Source organism: Cavia porcellus, unplaced genomic scaffold, assembly GCF_034190915.1.
Source record: "Cavia porcellus strain 051 isolate PalLab524CR breed Dunkin Hartley unplaced genomic scaffold, mCavPor4.1 scaffold_28, whole genome shotgun sequence".
Classification (NCBI taxonomy): domain Eukaryota; kingdom Metazoa; phylum Chordata; class Mammalia; order Rodentia; family Caviidae; genus Cavia; species Cavia porcellus.
The window spans coordinates 9,697,068-9,714,879 of record NW_026947511.1 but is presented as its reverse complement, the minus strand read 5'-3'; the positions used below and the strand labels follow the sequence as shown (position 1 = coordinate 9,714,879).

General features: G+C 40.0%; 1 pseudogene; it reads left to right on the top strand.

The window, feature by feature from the left end:
* The first annotated feature begins 16,089 nt into the window (after positions 1 to 16,089).
* Positions 16,090 to 17,177, top strand: LOC100725857 (cyclic AMP-dependent transcription factor ATF-3-like; annotated as a pseudogene).
* The last annotated feature ends 635 nt before the right edge of the window (positions 17,178 to 17,812 follow it).

Below are 17,812 nucleotides of genomic sequence, written 5' to 3'. Positions count from 1 at the left end.
CACAAAACTCTCTAATCTGGGTGGCCGGAGGCCTGGGTCTCATCCACTGCATTCCACTGCTCTGCTCATGAAACCAGAGGCAGCTCAGCTGCTTGTGGGAGATAAACACTCCAAGCCTTCAGAACAACTGCAGAGATGCCAAAGATGCTGGGCGGGTGTCCTGGGGCAGATGCAGTATTCTGCACATCCCTCAAAGGATGCCAGCCTGCTGTCAAGCTAGCCTTCTAGGCCATTTCCTGCGGAACTGAGAGCAGAAAGGGGTGCCTCCGACCTCCAGGGACTTTACACACTTTCCTACAAAAGTGGTTTATGAAGAAGAAAAATGTTTCTTTAGTTGCCCATAAATATAAAGAGGGAGTGATGGTTTTATGGCAGTTACGTTGTAATTATAAATTAACTCTAGGATTTGAAGTACAGAGACAAGACTGAGCAGCCCATGTTTCCCAAAGAGAAACTTGGAAACCAGCAGTACTGTAACTGCTCTAGTCCTTGGTACACTAAATATGTCTATTATTATGCCACCTAGCAGTTTAGCAGTATGAATCAGGGTTGTCCCAAGATTACTCAGCATCTTTTCATAAAAATAGTTTGAGGCAAAAGAGATGGAAAGCAGGTACAGGGGAAGCTTCTAGTTCTCTTCTGCCCACAAATTCATTTGATAAGAAGAGAAATCAGGGGACATTATTTCTCAGAGACATCAACTCTCCTTCTCAAGTGTCAGCTTCTATGGTTCTACACCTCTCTATGACTGTCTATGTCATGATTTGAAGTCAATTCATAATAGACTTTTGATGGATACCATGAGTATTTGTGAAGCACTGACATGTTAGAAAAAATCCTCAAATGAGTGGGTATATTTTTTTTTTATTTTAAGGAGAGTGAAACAAAATAGTAAAATGAAACAAAACAAAACAGTCATAGGACAGTAGGAAATCCACAATCATTACCATGTTGCATAATGTTACCCTCTACATAGTTATCCAGACCACTGGTCCCAGGCATGCAAAGTCAATTAAACAACATAAAGGTCAGGTTGCTTCTCTATTGCGATTACTTCAGTTATGATCATCTCAGCCTGTGTCATGTATGGTGGCCCACACGCGGGTGGGGAGGGTGGGAGGCAGAGGTGGCTTTCTTGTTGTTTCTCCTGGGCCAACAGGACACACAGGGAGACCGCATGGCTCCCTCACTGGCTGAGAGGGCCTTTGCTGGCATACAGGGAGAGAGTAGCTTTATTTTACAGGTGGGGTCAGCTATTCACTTGTGTTATGATGTCTGATCTGTTTCATGTGTGACATATACTTATGTAAATGCACATCTGTCTTTAAGGAATTGCACTATTAGCCATTAGGAAAATTTAAACAGTTTAACAAGACAGAATTTTTCTGTTTAGTTCAAGATCTTGTTAACTGTGTCTAATTTCTACACACCAGGAAATGCAACCATCTGATGTCCAAATGTGAAGACTGTATAGTACAACATAAAGTTGGGTATTTGGAATTTATACAATCGTTTTCTTTACAGAGGTCATGTGAAACACAAAGCCCATATTTTCTTAGTTGTATAAAGGTAAGATCCTCTCCACTTCCAAACAGTGCCTGTGTAGAACTCTGAAATGAACTTTTTTAATATTACAAGAAAATACTCTTGATGCCTAATAATGCATATATCATCTCTTCCTTAATGGGAGATGTATCCTTGCCATGACAGTAATCAGACTATGAGGATATAAGGGAAACTCAAGTTTTATTTTTTAAAAAATAATTTTAAAAAAACCTATGACACTAACCAGAGAGGATTTGTAGCTGAAAATAAATATCTGAGCAAGTGATTAATGGTTTCATTGTCTGAGTTAGAGAGTTGTACTTGCATATCCAATCCAAGTCTCCTCAGTGAGAGAAAACAGCACTGAGCAAGTATCTGTGTATGCAAAGAAATCTCCATTTGAGTGGCTAGATTCCTCCACGGGCTGACAGCTGTGTATCCAAGGAGTTATGGAGCAATTAGAAAAACAGCAGTGTCTGGTTACTTGGTTGTGATTCAAGAAACTATAAAATAAATTCCTACTATAAGCACATATTCAAGAACCATCTCCATAAGTGTTATTCTGCAAACATCACACACCATCTTGGTGACATTATTTAGTAAAGATTTACTGAAAATTCCTTGAGAACTCAGGCAATTTTATTCTTTTTTGGGGCTCAGTTCAGAGCTGAGTAAACAGGGGGTGCTCATCCGCAGTGATGGAAATGGTCATTACCAGCACTGTCCAGTGCAGTAGTCACAAGCCACAGTGAAATGTAAGGAGGAACTGACTTTTTGATTTTATTCAGTCTTCAATAAATGTCAGTTTTAATAACCATGTATAGCTCATAACTACCATACAAATTAGAAGGCACAAAAACAACTTTAAACTTGACTGCCACTGAAATCATCAGAAGAGCTGTTAGTCTCTGAGTACCCAGGCTATACTCCTAGACCAATTAAAACAGAGTAGGTGGTGTGGGACACCGATACTCAGTGTGTAGCCATGGATGAGACCCTTCGCAGTAGGACAGGGTTCTGAAAAGTAAGGCCTGGGAATTGTCCGCATTAGAACCAAGAGGAGAGTGTGTTAATGATGAACAAATCCTCTTGACACTTCTAAACCACACTCCTTGGAATCAATTTTTTTTTTTTTTATCTTTTTAGATAGGCTCTATGTAGTTCAGGCTGACTTGTAGCCCAGACTGGTCTTGAACTTGAAGTGATCCTTCTGCCTCAGCCTTCTGAGTACTAGGATTACCACTCTGGAATCACTTTTTTAAAATATTTTTTTAAAATTTTAGAATAGATTTCCGTTTACAGGAAAGTTGAAAAGATAGAATGATGTGTTCTCACACATCTTGCCTCCACTTTTCCACATATTAATCCTACATGCATCAGTGTTATACATTTATCAAACTAATGAACCAATATTGATACATGATTATTAGCTAAAGGCCATACTGTATCAATATTTCGTCAGTTCTTACCTGCTGTTCCTTTCTTGTTTTTGTGGTGGGCTCCCTGTTAGGGTACCACATTATACTTCCTCCTGTTTCCTTAGGTTCTTTGTGACTGCAAATTTCTCAGACTTTCCTAACTTTTAATGACCTTGACCATTTTGAGGAACACTGGTCAGGTATTTTGTAAAATGTCCCTCAAATGAGGTTTGTCTGGTGTTTTTACATTGACTAGAGTGAGGCTATATTTTGGGAGAAGAACCTAGAGATAAAATATAGCACAGTCTCATCACTTTGATCAAGCATTTGGGTTATCAAGATGACTCAAGTCTGGTGATGCTAATCTTACTCACCTCTCTGATGTTTTCCAGTCTTCTACAAAGTTTCTCTTCCCTCAGTTCCTTCCATATTGTGCTTCTTGGATGGAAGTTATTATACAAACTTAAAGAATTGGGATTTATACTTCACTTCCTTGAGGGCAGAATATCTACAAAAACTAGAATATCTAAATTAGGTTTATTTTTCATACGATCCTCAGTGATTCTTACCCATACCAAAATTTGAGAATCACTCACTGTGTTACTCAGTTTTGTCATTTCTAAAACACAGTACCTGACATCTTGAACTTACAGGAGGAGAGATTTAATTTGGCTCATAGTTTTAAGAGACTTAGTCCATTCTAGATTGTTAGCTCCAAGGTTTAAACATCATGGTGGAAAGATGTAGCAGAGCTTAGTTCGTGGTGGCCAGGGAATAGCAGTGAAGCAGACATTGATCTCAAGGCCATGCCTCTATGACCCACCCTGAGGCACCCAGAAATCTGCTCTACCAGTCTCTTGGATGGATCTTAAAGCCTGCCATGTTGACACTGGACCTAACTAACACTCAAACTGAGGGAGGCAAAAATCACATCGTGTCCCGGGGCTCCTTCCAGCTTAACTCTGATTCTCTGTGTGGATAAGATGAAGAATGGATGGGTTTTCTGGACTTCTGAGAGTCCATTATTTAGTCTAGAGACCAAACCATGGATCCTTTGGACACAAAACAGAGAATAAATATAGAATTGTTGATATTACCGGCATGGAGTGTTTGGGAGTTGGACTACATCATGTTGGAGGAGGAAAAAAATAAACCATAGCCAGGAGCAGATAGAGAGTACTTTGGACTAAGTCTCAGACACTGTGGGGAAAAGCTAAAGAAGAGGAAGCTTCAGCTGTATCAGCTAGAAGAACGGGTGTATCGTGGGGGAAGAATTCTAAAACGTACATGGCTGTGAGCAGAGGACATCCAGGGTCCACACATAGCGCATGCACTTCAGAGTTACAATACCATAATTAATTATAGTGACAATATAGTAGGCAGTCATTTAGCATTTTGCTATCAACTCTGCTATTCATAATACATCCATGTTCAGTTAGGCACTTGAGGCTGACAGAATTTAAATAAACTTACTATTACTTTAGATTACTTTAAGATGCAGACTCAGTGGCGGGGGATTTAGCTCAGTGGCACAAGCACATGCCTGGCAAGTGCGAGGTCATGAGTTTGAACCCTGGTATCCAAAAAAAAAAAAAAAAAGATTTAGACTCAATGTTGTGTAACTTTGGATCTAAGGTTAAAGCAAACAAGAAAGCCAACTACATTCTTTGAGGAACAGGATATTCGCCATAGTACCTGAAGGACAAAATTGCATAAAAAATAGGATAGAAGCAACCATGCTCCTACTTGGGAAGACAGAAAAAAGGAGCCACTCTTAGTAAGCTCACTAACTTCAGAAACATAGAGCAGAAACAAGCTGAAGATAAAATTAGTAAGGGTTTTGGATAAGAAACTGCTGGGAGTTTGTGGCATAAAAAGTAATTCAGAAACTCATTTGTCACTACTTGATACTTTGAATGAACAACAAAGCTTTCTACCCAAGATGAAAGTATTCTATTGTTGCTGCTTATGAGACACAGAAAGTCTGTTCTCTGGATCACTGTTTGGCCTTGGCAAAGTTGCATTTACAGCTATTGGCTTCTCGGGTGTAATCAGTCCAGTGCTGAATTTTGATAATCAAGGCAATAGACAGCGATGAGAGGTAGGGACTGTGCGAGGCCCAGAAGCCTGGCCACACACAAGAACACCCTGAGTAACTCAGAATGCTTCCTTGGGTGCTCGCTTTGGCAGCGCACAGACCAAGTGGAAATGGTGCAGAAGCTTCTCTGCATGGCCCCCAGGCAATGATGACATGCAAATTCAGGAAGTATTTGATATTTCTAAAAATTACATAAAGGAGGAAGTGAGGCCCGTGAGGCAGCGTGAGGTCTGCATAACGCAGTGCAGTGTGAAGACGTGCAAACATCTCTTACACTCCTGGGGCAGGTGTAGCTGGCTCCTGTGGGTTATGCTTACCACAAAACAGATTCCAATCATCTTCATCTAGAAAAACTGGTTAAAGTCTCCAGCAAACAAATACCATGGAGGACAGATGGTTGTATGAGGCTGTGAGGGTTGTGTCCATTAAATTAGTTTATTGGAAACCACCTTGATCTCAGAGCTTCTACAGAAGGATTTCTGTGTTGTGTGGGGAACTGGAGGAACCACTTCAGCACCTTTTAACTTTGCATCTCCAATCTTGTAATACAATAACGTGACACCATACTAAGAGTCTGGTGTTACATTCTTCTCTGGTCCTTCATCTACACCAGCTGAGATGAATATGCAGTGTGCAGCTGTCTGAGGGTGACACTTTTCTCAATCTGGCCACTTTACACATAAAGAGGAAAGCTTAGTACAGGCAAGAAGAAAGGAGCTGCAGAGTAAGAGAAAGATCTTTGGTGTGGAGATCACAGGACTGATGCTGCCACCAATAAGAGATTGTAATCCTAGACAAGATTTTTATATCTCTGTGTCTCAATTACTTATTGTGCAATGAGGATTTGAAGTTAATTTGATTCTAAATTTTCTTCTAATTCTGCCATTCTATGAAAACTTCCCTTTGTCTTTGTCCTCAGTGTTTGCTAAATCTCAGCAAGAAAGTACTAGGCATTACTACTTAATGAACATTACAAATCCTGAAACTAAGATTTGTTAATGGTCTTCCAAAACATATGAATGACAGGATTATTACTACTGCATTGATTGCCTTTGTACTCTGAATGTCTCTAGATATGACATTGTTACTATTAGTTAATCATCTGTGTTCCAAATTCCAAAGGACAAGTTTTCACATTTGGCTTCCTGTTAGGGCAGGAATGAAAGATCAATGATTCTTCTGAAGAACAGTTGACAGTTACCACTGCTATGATTGTTGGAGTTACTAGAGTTTCCACTTTTTCAGAGAAAGCAGAAATTATAACTCTTATGTAATATTCCCTTGTTATAAAATGATAGCAATTATTCACATTTTTTAATGGTAACTGGCTAAAGAATTCCTTTCTGTGAGTCTACGGTTTGTAAACTCTGATCTCCAAGCAACGACAGCCAGTCCAATTACAGTGCTCCCTGAGACTCCATCCTTCTGCATTCAAGAGATAATTAATGGGGGGGGGAGGCAGAAATATGAAGTACTTTCAATGGTTGGTGTAAAGAAAGAGAAATGGACACAGTCTCAGCTGAAGCTATTGCAGATATACATCCTCCTATATGGCTATTGTCAGCTGCTTAGATGTGGTTCTGCAACTTTCACTTAGGAAGGAAGTTGTAACAAAAGCTCTCAACTCATTGTGTTCAATGATTATACCACAGATGGTATAATATATTACCTCACTTCGTGAACTCAGTTCTCTCCAGGGTTCTGGTTACAAACCAAATTTGACTAGAACTGAATCAAATTTCCCCAGAAGACCAACATTGACCCTAGTCATTGAATTTGATTTATTTCTAGTCCAGTTTGGTTTTCGACCACGTCATGGAAGCACTGAGGTACCCCTGTGTATCCAGAGTGTGTGAACATAAGGATGCCATAAATGCTCCAGTGTCAAAAGCAAGAAAAAAATGACAATTTCAGTGCTTAATGATTACCATGTTACAGAACAAATTTCATAGGGAAATCTGGAAAAATTTCTAGGATGCCAAATTTCTGGACAGATTTGAGGAACACAGGATTTAGAGCAGATATTTGATGATACCCTAGATAGTCTGAATTTATTTCCCAAGATTCACAGAATAAACTCTGTGTAGTATCTACATGTTCCCAAGGATAGTATTTATTCCACAGGTAACAAATAGACAAAATAGCTTCTTATCTTTTAAGAGTAAGAAATTAAATAGAAAGTTGGCTTATTAAGAGGGTTGTGAGTTAAATATAATGAGAATTTTAAAATACTCCCCTGATTTTATATAGTTAAGTAGTCTTTGCCTTTTCCTGGAAGACACTCTAGAAATGTAAACTATTTTTAAAAATGAATTGTTCATAACCTCTGGACCTGCAGGCCAAAACAATACCAAATATTTTGGATCATTGTAGAATTGGCAGGTCTCTGTGTTTTGGAGGAAAATTTGTTTTTATTGTTGTTATGTTTAGCTTTTGTGCAGCAAAATGTTACTTTTACTGGTGGCTAAGAAAGAAAGTCAGGTAAACTTGGATATTACTACTTTTGGTTCAAAAGGAGGCAGGCTCTAGAATAATCAGATTGCTATTTGTGTGTGACGTACAGAAACAAAATGTATGACACACGTTTAGCTATAGTTCTTGCAGATTTTCTTAAAAGTTCTCTTTTATTCATATTCATACTTTAATACAATGCTATATTTTGTTTCTACTTATCTTCTGTCATAGACTAAATGGCTCTTTCTCACTCTAATATCTTATTTCTGATTTTTGTTTGTCCTAAAAGACCCTATTTAAGTGTATACTATAGTCCATGTATTTTTTGCATTGTACAGCAGGAAACAATAATTTTCCCTGTACCCTACCAAGTTCTTATCTAGGATCCCTCCAACAAAAGATAGATTAATGGGAGACAAACATGAAAAATTATTAACATATATATCTCATGTACACAAGGGAGATTCCTGGTAATGAACAATTATCAAAGAGGTGACATAGAATTCTGACTTATATAGCATCTTTATCAAATTATAACAAAGATTGGAGAAGTGACAACACAAAGGAAAGGGACGTTGAGGCCCCAGGGGTGGCAAATTATGGAAAAGTCAAAATATATGGGAAATTAATGGTAGATAATGGCCAGTAGTAAAATTTGTTTTGTGGATTCTTCTATGCCAGTCTCAAGGCAAGGTGCAAAAGTCATTCTGGTGACCAGTCTTTGTCTTTTCTGGTATCCAGGGAAGAGGCACAGCTTTATAAATTTATATTCTGCTTTGAAGTCAATAAAGGGAAGACAAAGAGATTTTTATATCTACTTCTTCTAATTTACTTTTGGCTCAAAATAATCCTTATATAAAAAAAGCACTTTCGGGGGTGGTGTATTCTGCTTTCAGCATATAGTGTTACATATTTTGTACTACCTGGCCTCTTTCTCCCTGTGAAGCTACAATGCTTAAACTATTAGCAGAGTGTGATCAGTCAAAGGCGGTTCCCTCCTACCATTTCATTTCCTGTCTCTGCAATGCTCACTGTAAGTTTCACATTTTTAGAGCTCTAAGTTTTCCCTTTCTCCATAGCACACAAATTTATATGGTCTAGCCTCTAAGCCTTCATGCATTTTATTTCTGAGTCTAGGATGCTTTTCTTATTATTCTGCTACCATGCTCATGGTTATTTCAAAAGTCTAGTCAACATTCTCTTACAGTGATCAATCTTAAAATTTTTCCAGGTGGTATATGCTCTAATAATAATAATGCCCTCAGCAGAATTACTTTTTGTAGGCTTATATGCTTACTCATATTCACCTACACTGACCATTAAGCTGCCAACATTTGGAGACAGCCAGCATGATGATTATCTGCATGGGGCACTGTTGGTCCACATGTGGTAGTGATTTAGGAATGCAGTTAAGCAACTTCCTGTTTCCCCCAAACCTTAAAAGAGCTGCATTAACCATCCAGACAATGTTATTTTCAGAAAGTGTAATTTATTTTAAGAAAAGAACAGATAAGATGCATAAGATAAGGGAAGTTCCTTGGCTCTATGCTTTCTTTAGCACATTTCAGAATTATTGCAGCATGACAGCTTTGCCCTGTTTTCCTTCAGCAGAATGCATCTGCCTAATGTTCTTGCTTCAGAAGGTCATATCAGGATACACCACCAACCAAGTCTGGGATGTCAGGTCATTAGCCATGCACTGAAGGGTTACTGTGAGACTCCCTCAGCATTTCTGCAAAGCACAGGTTTTTCCCAGGGTTTTTCTGGACAGAGTACCCCCTAGCTGAAAGGAGAACAAATTCATTAGAAGAGTTGCAGTTTTATGATCCACTCCTCCCTTGGGCTGATTTGTTGTTAGCCAATTATTATGACAGGTCTTTGAGATAGCCTTATAAAAAGTGAGTTGTTCTTTCAATATAGGTAGTCAATGTTTTTTCCTCTCTCTTTCTGGAAAATAGTGAGTTCAAGCAGAGTTTGTTAAAGCAGTGCCTAAACTTCCTGAACTGTCATTACTGGAATCACTTGGCAATTTGCTAAGATGCACATTCCCGAGTGCTTCCTGTGGGCAGCCAGCTTGGACAGAGAGAACATGAAGATCTGCCTCTCCCTGCTAGCACCACCACCAAAAGTCTTGCTTTCTGTGGGCAGCCAGTGGGAGCAGGGGCACACACTCAGATAAGTCCCATGAATCTGTAGGCCATCAGTGGAGACCCTTGCTTCCTCAGGTAGCCATCACCCACCAGGAGAATCAGAGAAACACACTCCTGTGTGCCTGCCCCCATCACAGGTGTCCCAGTGTAGACACACAGGCTGAGAGAAGCAGTCCCACAACCACATACTCTGGCCATTGAGGAAATTGCAGTGTAGTTGCACAGGTCTGGAGAAGCCTGCCCCATGCCCTGCTACCTCTCTGTAAATCTGGGGTCAGAGGAACACAGGTGCCTGTCCCATTACCCTACATCATGGACAGGCTGCCAATGTGGGAAGTGCCTGGGGCCCCACAACCAGCTTGTTGGGAGAAACCCAGGAGAATGTCAAGACAAAGGAGCAAAATGCAATCTCAGACCTCCAACCCACACAGAAAAAGTCTGGGAGACACAGTCATGGAAGAAAATGGAAGTCAGACACCTGAAATCTCCGAAGGGTTAGCAACTGAAGTAAAGAAACAACTTCATGAGATTGTAAAAGTAATTAAATCAGAAATAATGTCTCAGGTAAAAGTAGAAATCACAAACATAAAGAATTGCTCAGCATATCTAAAGAAGGCATAGATAAAAAAGAAAAGCATACAAAAATGATGGCAACCTTGAATGAACAATATAGAAAGGAATTACAATGCATGAAATATATTCAAAGAAATATCTAGGAAATTACAAAGTCAGCTGACAAAAACAACTGAAAGAGACTGAAGACAGACCTTCAAACCCTGAAGACACAACTGCAACTAGCAATCAAGGAAGGAAAGATCTCTTAAAAATAATAAGGAACCAGGGAATAACAACTCAACGGCTGCAAGACAATGCAAAGAAACATAGTTTAAAAATCAGAGGTATCAGTGAAGAAGCTGGTCAACACAAATGAAATAAAAAGACTTATTTACAGAATAGCAGAAAACTTCCTGAACTTAAGAAAAGGATCTGGCATACAGATAAGTGAGGCATGTAGAACCCCAACTAACCATAACTGAAGTAAATGTACACCCAGAAATAAAGTGATCAAGATCCCAGAAATTCAGCACAAGAATAGAACAGTAAAAGTTGTTACAGTAAAGAAAAGATCACCTATAAAGGAAAGTGAATCAGAATCACAGCAGACTTGTCAACACAATCAAATCAAGAAGTTTGGAGTGAAGTGTTTCAAATCCTGAAAGAAAATAACTTACAACCCAGATTAATGTATCCTGCAAAACTATCTTTCAAAACTGATGGAAAAGTAAGATACTTCCAAGATGAACCACAAAACCAACCCCACAGAGAGAGATACAGAGGACCATGGGTCCAGGAACAGCAGCAGAGGAGGATCACCAAACAGGACAGGCAATTGAATAAAGGGGAAATGTGGAGGGCCATCAACAGGAGGATGGCATGGCAGAGACAGACCAACGTTTGCTGGTTGTAGTCATTAATGTAGATGGCCTCAATTGAGCAATAAAAAGAAACACAAGGAGAGTGGATCAAGAAATACGATCCATCAATATACTGCATATTAAGGAACATATTTAACTCAAAAGGAAATTCATAGACTGAAAATCAAAGGAGTGAAAACAATTGTTCCATGCAACAGGAGGCCAGAAAAAAAGCAAGGGTAACTTGCCCATCAACTGCAGAATGGGTAAGATATGGTATTTTCACACAATGGAAATCTTCCCAGGCATAAAGTAGAATAATCTCAAGGTTCTTGTAGATTGCATGGATGCAACTGGAGATCATGTTTATGGGCAAAATAATTTGAACTCATAAAATGAACCCTAGCACAAAAAACAAAAGGGGCTAGTGGGATCAAAAAGCACACTAGATATTATAAAAGTAATAAGGAAGGAAACACCTAGGAAGGGAAGATGGTAACCACTATTAATTTCTTATTGTCTTGTCTTGAACTTTTGTATCATTTTCACAATTTTGTTGGGTTTGGTTTTGTTCTGTCTTGTTAGTTTTACTGTGTCTGGTGGTATGGGTAACTATTTTGAGCATAATGGGATGTATTATGGTAGTCATTGCTGGATTCCTATTATCTTATTTTGAAGTCCTATAATGTTTTCATTCCTTTAATTGGTTTTATTCTGTTTTTTTATTTTTTATATACGATGGTATGAACAGCTATTTTGAAAAAAAATGAGACATTATGGTAGCCATTGCTGATTACCTATCATCTTGTTTTGAAGTCCTCCAATGCTTTTATTCTTTTGTTTTGATGGATTTTATTCTGTTGTGTTTTATTTGATTTTATTATATGTGATAGTATGGATGACTGTTTTAAAGACAATGAGACATAATAGTAACAATTGTTCATTTCCTGTTATCTGGTTTTGAAGTTCTGTAATGCTTTTATTCTTTTGATTGATTTTATACTGTTTTGTTATGTTTGATATTATTGTGTGTGAAGGTATGGACAACTATTTCGGAGAAAACAAGAGACATTATGATAGCCACTGTTGATTTCCTGTTGTCTTATTTTGAAGTCCTGTGTTGCTTATATTGTTCTGTTCTAATCTGTTCTATTTTGTTTTGTTTTCTTTAAAATTAAAGAAAATGCACATTACTGAGGTTCCTTTGAGCCAGGCTTGATGACAATGCAGATATTTAATCTGTAGCCTCCCAGTAGCTCTGGGACAGGACACATGAGGAGAACATTATACAGAGCCCTCAGAAGTAGAGACAGTGGTTCCTCCTCATTATTATTGTAATTATCTATCATGAGACTATAGTATGCCCAAACATACTCTTAGAGAGTAGGGCAGATATCATATGTGCAAACAGTGAAGGGGCTGGGTAGGACTGAACCATGTGCTCTCTTTTGGGTTTCGCTTGCATTGTCTATGTGACTTTTAACAGAGTTCACTAAGATTGCAGGCTTCTGGCCTAAATAGTAATGTCCTGCCTCCCTCTGACACTCTGTGATTAAAATATTGAACTTGAAACTCTAAAGAGAAAGTATTAACTCTCTTGTTGGTCTGTGCCCTCTGTTAAGTAGTAGGTCAATGAGATGGATGGTGTCACAGATGGAAACCGTGACTCGGGCATAGTGACTAAAACTCTGCAACAGGATTCAGCCTAGAACTTTATCGCTGGCTGTGTGTGTGACTTGGGCAATTTACCTGTATTTCAATTTTATCACCTGCAAAATTACAATGATATCCTCTCTCCAGAACATTGCAGTGGTTTTAAGTAGGTCAAACACATATTCTGCTACATTATTTTTTGTTTCTTCTTGTTCTTGAGGTGCTGAGTATTCAAACTCAGGGCTTTGTACATGCTAGGCAAGCGTTCTGCCACTGGGCTACATCCCCAGTCTTGCTCAAGTATCTTAAAATGACAAAGTTCTAATCAAGTGGGTACTATGTTGGTTGTCATCTACATTTGTGTCTTAGTAGGTGTTACGTGGTGCTTTGGTGCTTCTTACCCAGAGCAATGTGGGAACCACTGGACACTTAAGATCCCGTTAGAAGATCCCAGCGTTTGTGTGAGACAATCCCATAAAAGCAAGTGGTCTGCCCGACACGAAGAGGCCAGGCTTTGTGCCAGCAGAGCTTGCACAACACTCATTTTTGCAGACATACTTTATTCCTTAGCAAAAAAAGTGCACAGAAAGGGCCCTATGAGATATCTTTGGATGCCTGAGGAATTTTAAGAGCTGCAATTTGGAATTTGAGGCATTCCTTTCCTTTCCCTACCAGTTTGAGACCCTATAGGGTAATTTCGTACTGCAGAGCTCCCATTACTATAAAACCTGAATGGAATTTGAGATAGTTGGAACAGAGCAAGATTCCTATTATCTATGTTGAAAGACATTATGAAGTAGGGACCAGCATATAGAATTTGAAGTATGCTGGAGTCAAACACCTGTTTTTTTTTTAAACTGCAGTTTTTGAGTCCCTGAACAAATTGTTCAGCATTTCACCTCCTTGATGTCTTATCTGTGGTAAGACTGAGGAGAGTACAGCTGAATGCTGGCTTCTGGAGACTTTCAATATCATGTTCCTTGGCATTGTTCCCTCTTACACACATTTTATGCCAGTCGCCTTTGTCTGTGTTCAAACTGCCAACTACAGCACAATTTGATAAGCAGGTAGGCACACGAGCCTTCATAATTTGTAACTTTCAAATACAAATGAACATATTGTATAAAGTGCAGCATTTTGTTTTGTGATTTTCTTGTAAAGTCCAAAAAGGAAGCCAGGCTGAATCTTTGTGACTTGCTTCAAGCAGTCCAGAAGCAAAGATGGCTCCCACACCTTGAAGTCATTTGAGTTCTCACTCACAGAAGACGGTTGACAAGGTCTACCTTCACCCCACTAGGGATACAGCTTAGAATAAATGCAAGTTCGAATTTTTACATGAATAATATTTCAAGAGTTTGTCAGTGTCATCATCAAACTGCAAAATTATAGATTTTCTATAGTGTCTAGATTAAAACTGTACTTTTACTGTAACAGATTATAATTAGGATTTTCGTGGCTTTCAAGTGTGACATGGTCTAAAGAAGAAAACCATTAGATTCAGAAGTTTTCGGTTTATGGTTATTTGTACTGTAAACTTTGCATTTAACTTGTATTTTACATGTTTAATTTGCACACCAGAAAACTGAATTTAGACGCAGCTATCCTCCTTTACCCAGAATATTCAGCTACACAGAGCATTTAATTTGAAGGGTCTGCCTATGTGTGTAATGAATGTTCTCATTTTTGCTGCATGTGCATATAAAAATGCTGATTTTTGGAGGGTGGAGAGAGGACCTCAACAAATCTATGAGTACAGTGTTCAGCCACCTTGGGTTTAAAACACACAATGAAATAACTGAAAACTTGTTTGTTTGTTTTCCTGAATCCACCACAAGAACTTCGTTCAAAACCTGACTGTGACTGTTGGTAGCACAGTAACATGAATACTCCACTGACCTGGAAGAATGCGGGTGTAGGTTGCAGTTTGAACACATACTTGTTGGTAGAGTACTTTTTCAGAAAAGAAGAACAGAAAATTTGGCTTCCTCAGAGAACTGGATGAAGCAACCCTTCCTCCCAAAGTAGTCAAAATACCACTCTGCAGAGCCTTGACTTTATAAGGGAATGCAGCTTCTGATCACAGGCTTTTCCTGCTCAGTCCTCACTGGCTGCCCTGGAACGAGGCTCTGCTAAAAATGTTCTAGGCAACTGTTGATTTAGGCATTTCTGTCTTCTTTTCTAGTAACATAAAGTGTACATGCTGACAAGATCCTACAGGTTCTTTATACCTCATTCACCCCTTTTAAAGCCTTCTGGCAAAGTAGATGTAGAAGGATTTCCCAGAATTAGAAAAGTTTCCATCTGCCTGAATGGTGTGTGGGTTTAATATTTTGGGTAACACATTACATTATTTGATTTTTTTTTCCTTTAGACTATGCAGAGATATAGTGTTTGAGTAGAAGATCTTTCTGAAGAAAGAGAAGCATCTAGAAAACATTAGATGTTAAGGATTGGGAAAGCCATTATCTGTGTTGCATAAGAACTTTGTAATTATTTTCTCCTACACTACATAGTAATCAGGATGGCATTTTTAAAAATAGAATCTTGATTGTGGAAGCAGAAAATGTAACTTGAAATTGTGAGACCAATGTTGTTTCCCTAAAGTAACATAGATTATTTTTTAATTCCTTTTTATCATGTTATACTCTTATTTCTCAAAAGTAGTTTTTAGTAGCTGGACATGGTGGAATATACTTGTAGTTCCAACATTCGAGGAGACTGAGGCAGGGTGCAAAAGGGTGCAAATTTGAACCCATTTTGGACAATTTAGCAACTTAGTGAAATTCTGCCTCAAAGATAAGAAATAATAAAGGGACTGGGACCATACAGTTTAGTGTGAAGGCCAAAGTTTCAATTCCCAGTCAATACTGCAAATTTAAAAGAAAGTTTCATGTCAATATTCCACTTGAAACTTTCTTTGGAAGAAACAAGTGTTTTCACTTACTGTGATGTCTTAGGGCATCAGCTGCGGCTAAACCCACGCAAGTAAAGTTAAGCGGCTCTTTGCCTTTGACATCTCTCTCTTTGAAAGATCCTGCAATTCCAAGGAGAAGCATGGTGTAGCCCCCATTGTGGAAAGGAGATTTTCACAGTTTTAGGTTCCATCTGTAGAGATCAAATAAAAGTGTGTTTTATTTTATTTTTCTTTCAGTACCAGAGATGAAACTCCTGACTTCATGCTTGCCAGGCAGGCGCTTATGCCACTGAGCTAAATCCCCAGGCCAGTGTATTTTATTTTTAAAAGCAGTTTTATGGTCACAGCATCATGATCATTTTTTGGCTGGTGTACGGCTACTCAAATTTTTCAGATCTCTGCGATGATTAATTTCTTAAGGAAAAATGACTGCCTTGAACTGTATCACTTTCTCAGTGAGGTATTTTTATTTTACTTTATTTTTTCTTCACTTTTCTTGGAGATGAGGTTTTACTATGTTGCACTGGGACAGTCTACTTAACTCTAGAAATTTTTCTTTGATATTTACACATCCAAAATCTGACCACAAAAAACATCTGAGTTCACTTTTGACATTGGGATTCCACCACTCAAAGATAAAGTTGGTCTTCTTTTCAGTTAACTTATAAAAGGTACACAGGAAAGATACCTTCCTAAATAGCAGAGTCTGATAATCAGTTGCTGTTGAGCCTATTATAGTTTTAGGCAGAAAAGTTTGCTAGAGTTTTAGTTTGCTCTTAGTAAATGTGAATATTGACAGTCTCACTGCAGGGTGCTCTCCCTGCGCCACCGCCAGACGGACGCACAGACCAACAGCCAGCCCAGGCCGGCCTGCCCTGCCTGCCCTACGGATCCTGGCCATCTCGTGTAGAGCAAAATGATGCTTCAACACCCAGGCCAGGTGTCTGCCTCAGAGGTCAGCGCCTCCGCCACCGTCCCGTCTGTCCCCTCCTGGGTCACTGTGTTTGAGGAGTTTGCTAACCGGACACCCTTTGTCAAAGAGCTGCGGTTTGCCATCCAGAACAAGCACCTCTGCCATCAGGTGTCCTCTGCGCTGGGGTCGGTCACCGCCAGGGACAGAGCCCTGGAGATGTTCCTCTCGAAAGCCGAGGTAGCCCCTGAAGAAGACGAAAGAAAGAAGAGGCGACCAGAAAGAAAGAAGATTGCAGCCTCCAAGTGCCGGAAGAAGAAAATGAGAAGGCAGGATGCCTGCAGCGGGAGTCGGAGAGGCTGGAGTGGGTGAAGGCTGAGCTGAAGGCGCAGATGGAGGAGCTGAAGAAGGAGAAGCAGCATTTGACACACATGCACCAGCCCACCTGCATCGTCCGGGCTCCGAACGGCGGACTCCTGAGGGTGAGAGAAACCACTGGAAAGCTGACTTCCTGCACCTCTAGAATCCCTACAGCTGAGAAGCGTCAAGGAGGGATGGCCCATGGCAGCTCCGCTGGGTCTTCCTCCTTTGGACCAGAGAGACAGCATCCTTTGCTTTAACTCCAGGATTTAGGTCTTAACATCCTGGCCATTCTCTGATGTCCCTCGGCTAGGGTCCTGCCCGTCTGTTAGGACTCACACAGAGGTGTCTCCCCTTCAGGTGGACAGGGCTGGGCTGTCTCGTCTGTAGTAGCCGAGTCCCTCGAGGGACACACGGAGTGAGAGCCGCAGGCATCTAAGTTGCGGATGGCCAGGGCTGTGCTTTCTAGAAGATATGCTGTCCTGTTTGGGAATTACTGTGTGCAAGGCATTCGTTTCAGAACTAGGCGTCCTGCTCTTTCGATGCCCCACAACACTGGCGCCACGTTTTGGTGATTATCCTCAGATCGGAGTCTGAGAGTCTGGGGTCTGTTGCCCTGAGCAGTGTCTCATGAGAGTGTTCAGATGGCCAGAAGAGCTGCACAACAAGAGAGCAGAGCCGTCCTGCAGGCCAGGAGCGCAGGGGCTGCTTTCCCGTGGCACCCAGGCGTTAAGAAGCAGCCAGGAGCATGGCCACAGGTCCTGTTGCAAACTCAGTTTCAGTGTCATAGGAAGAATGTGGAAAGAAAGTTCAGCTTGCAAGAGCTTAAGACTCTCCACTCAGGCTGGGAGTTATTTCTAGGCCAGAAGAGCCAAAGACTTACTCCGTTCTCCTT